This window comes from Amphibalanus amphitrite, unplaced genomic scaffold (assembly GCF_019059575.1).
Source record: "Amphibalanus amphitrite isolate SeventyFive unplaced genomic scaffold, NRLGWU_Aamphi_draft 000110F_arrow, whole genome shotgun sequence".
Taxonomy (NCBI): Eukaryota; Metazoa; Arthropoda; class Thecostraca; order Balanomorpha; family Balanidae; genus Amphibalanus; species Amphibalanus amphitrite.
In genome coordinates, this window is record NW_024881605.1 from 633,665 (window position 1) to 637,633 (window position 3,969).

A 3,969-nucleotide genomic window follows, 5' to 3' on the forward strand; every position below is an offset into this window, starting at 1 on the left:
AGCACCAGTCTTGTGTCGTTTTAGCTTGATGAGCCGTCAGCCGAGGCGCCGACCTGTTGAAAGATGGCCCTGGACATGTTCCGCAGAAGTTTTCGGCTGGAGGCGTGGCTTGGTGGACTTCAGCTTTAGAGACAACTTCGGTTCCGTAAACGGGGGTGACTTTGCCATGTTTTCAACTTTAGACGCCTGTATTCTTTAAGCTTGTTAACTTATTGGGATGACTCTATGTTCAAAACACGGACGAAGATTAGCTCTTTGGGTTTTGCTATTATCGTATTTATATCTTGCCTAAAAATATAAATTTTTAAGGAAAATAAGTCGTGGCAAAGTTAAACTGAAAAAGGGGTGACTTTGCCACTATGCCAAATAATGTTTTTAACGCTAACAAATACTTTTCAAGCATTTTTATTCCATTGTATGGGGAAGGGCAACCATCCTTAATTGTTGAAGAGGAAAAATAAAGCAATTCGATATTTTTTGCTCTTAAACGGTGTACAAAAAGGAGAGATACCTTACTTTTTATAATACATTATATTTGTTGAAAATAACTGAGATTTAATCGTAAATAGAAACTGAAAATGGTTCAGAATAGATAAATAAGCAAAGATATTATTGTATCGGTACTCTAGGACCTTGCCGCGTTTTTCCAGCGGCATTAAGAGGAACAGAAAGAGGACGTCCTTGCGGGAACTTACCGACACCCTTATTATCAGCGTTTTGATCTATAAAATGGTACAGATTTCGTCAGCCAGTCTTATTGGCAAACTCAGGAGTTGTAGATGATCATGGCTGTGCTAAAAAGTTGGGCCCAGCTTCATCCATTTTTTATTTTGGTAACCTTTGCCTTTTTATACTCGCACTGTGCAGTCCTGTGTTAATTTTCAATATATAAACTGTAACATTAAAAAAAAAAACAGTTTGGAGATCAAAATGATGCTACATTTATAAAACTTATTTTGAGTTGCATCGGATAAGTATTTCATTTTTGCATTGATAACATTGTGGCAAAGTCACCCCATGTGGCCTGTGATTCACTTGGAAGAATCGCCACCAAAACTTCTAGCTAAATTAAGTGACACATGCCAGTTTTGTTGGATATGCTAACTTAACAGCCTTATCATGATCAACCATACCAAGTTTCAGCATCGTAGTTGGTCTAGAAAATGGTTAGATAATAAAAAGTTCGGACCTCTTCAAATTTGAACATTTCAATGACTCCAATAAAATGGAGCCAAGTTCGGTATTTAGTGGTGACTTATCTCTCAGTGTTGGTTATGTTGGAAGGCCCATCAATTATCTTTCATTTGTGCATACAAAATTATTACATTATTCGTAAAATATTACTGGAGATCACCCTAAAGCATTTTTGAGAGGAGCATGGCAAAGTCACCCAGCATGGCAAAGTCACCCAGCATGGCAAAGTCACCCCGTTTACGGTTACCGATGGATTGTCGACTTGAAGACTGGATGACCGTTGGTAGTCAGCCTCCTTGCCAGTTTCCTTTTGGATTTGCCCGTCGTAAGGTCCACACTTCGCGATGACGATCTGCGCTACCCGACTGGCGGAAATTTTACTGCCGCGACCTAGCTTGTTCTCAGGCGTCTATCCACTTCTGTAGCGTGACAACCAGCGCCAAATCGTGCGGTAACTCATGCCCAGTGCTTCGGCGACCTGGCTGTTGGTCATGCCGCCGGCAACTATGCCGACTGCCTGGTTGCAGGACGATTTGCTGGGCAGTTTTGCCATCCCTGGCACCAGGGCCGCTCGCCCTGGGTACTGCCCCGAAAATAACCTCCGTACACCTCTTGACCGGTCAGAGTCACAAAAATTCGATGGTCACGTGACTAGAATGCAGCCAATATGTTTTCTAGGAGCAAGTAACGCCGAAATCAATATTACGCCGAAAAATTGATATTACGCCGTATTAGGCAAAATTAAGGTTGTGGGAGGGTGTGACATTGATTTTGGGTCACCTTGTATTATATCTTTAGCACTGAAAACATTACCGATCATGAGTGCCGGGCGTAGGGGGTGGGGATGGAAGGGGGGTCGGGGCCAGGATAAAGGGTTGCGGGGAGAAAGGGGAGACGGAGAGGGGGCCAAGCTTGACGAGGTAAGGCACTCAGATCTGAGACAGGTTGGTTAGAGAATTCCACAAAATACTGAAAAATTATTGATCATGTCTAAGTATTAGTGTCGGAGGTGGGAGGGAAGCACCCAGTACTTACTATTTAAAATACCTACCGAGAGCGTACCTTAACCCTCGCACGACCAGGCCATTTCTCATAACACGAACGACCAGGGGGGGGGGGGGGGTTGTTACGACCCCCCCCCTGGCGTTTCGAAACGGAAGGTCGTAGAGCTTAGCGGAAAAAAACAACGGATTGCTCTCAACGAGATCTCGCGATTGGTGGTATATTTTTTTATTCCTAGGTCAACATTTGACCTACTTTTGACCGGTCAAAGGTCAAATTTTCGGAAAAATAGACTTTTTTCAACTTTCGGCGGCGATTGCGGCAAAACGGTGGGAGATATCGACTTGAAACCTTCACTATCATGTTCCTTGATCAATTCTCTATCGTTTGGTATGTATTTCGTTTCCCTAGCTCTAAAAATGGCGCGTTGGGAGCGCCGGAAGTCGGCAAGGTCACAGTCGGCGGCAGAAATTCGAAAAATCAAAATTTAAATTTTTGAAATCTGATTGTATTTTTGGATTTGGGAGGTCCATTTGCTCCCTATAGAAGCTAATATTGCTGCATATTCCCATTGAGGTGACAAGAATTAGCAAAATAGTGGTTCGGGCGCTTTTCAAAAATAGTACCGGACGCTGTTCCTCTTGTGACGTCATAACTCCGTGACCTGACCTGACCCGGTCAATTTTCTTGCACCACACGATAGCCAATGCTTGCCCCAACATGCATGGGAAGTTTCATCATGATCCATCAAACAATGTGGGTATCACCGGCAGAAAACCTAGGGATTCGGCGCACACGTTTGGTAACTGTCGGCCGGAGGCTGTACCTCTTATGACGTCATAACTCCGTGACCTGACATGACCCGATCAATTTTTTTTCGGCAAAAGATGCGCAAAGGTTGCCCCAGAGGGTATTGAAAATTTCAGCCCGCTACGACAAGCCGTTTAGCGTGCACTTCGAAAAAACCTCAGGGGGGGGGTTGATACAACCCCCCCCCCTAGGCCTTCTAGGGTTAATATATAGCTTCGGTAACTGGGACATAAACTGAGTATTAAGCTTTCGGAACGGCCCTACTGTATACGCTGGGGCGCTAGTATCGCCAGAAAGGGACCAAGTCGGCGAACACTTTTGCCTCGCGGGAGTCAGTTTTTCATTTTTAACTGGTAATTTTCGAAGCAATCGTCTTACCATACTATTGGGCCATAAAACATAACTCTCTCCACATGATTTTTTTTGTGGTCGACACACCCCAACTAACAGTGAGGGGATAAATAGCCATCAGTGGCCACCATCGAAGAAGCGAAAATGACAGCGAGACCCGGTGTTCCCAGGCGGTCACCCATCCAAGTACTAACCGGGCCCGATGCTGCCTGACTTCAGTGATCGGACGGGAACTGGTACTTTCAGCATGGTATGGTCGTTGCCGACGAGAGCCGTCCATCTTCAACTCCTTTATCTGTAACAAAAAAGATGACGTTCAACTCTGGCACTGACAAGCCTCAAACACCACAGTCATTGCCTTTGGCCAAGCGGATGGCTTGAGTGATGGCGCTGCTCAGTCTCATTGCTTGAGACTCATGTGACCACCAAAAACACTGCCAACTATGGAAGGACCTCCAACTATCTAAACCACACAGAATCGTGATTTCATGCACTCGTTGTAAGGTTCGATGCGTCACTTTTGCAATGTTGAACTTGCCTGACGTCATTTATGACGTCATTAGGTTCATATTCATTTTTCGTCAATGACTCCCGATGAAATTGATCCAGCGA

The 3,969-nt window shown here is 44.6% G+C and overlaps 1 non-coding gene across 1 annotated transcript; it reads right to left on the reverse strand.

Moving 5' to 3' along the window:
• Positions 1 to 3,502: 3,502 nt before the first annotated feature.
• On the reverse strand, positions 3,503 to 3,621 carry LOC122380970. The gene has a single exon (XR_006256439.1). It is a non-coding gene; the product is annotated as a 5S ribosomal RNA (ribosomal RNA).
• Positions 3,622 to 3,969: the final 348 nt, after the last annotated feature.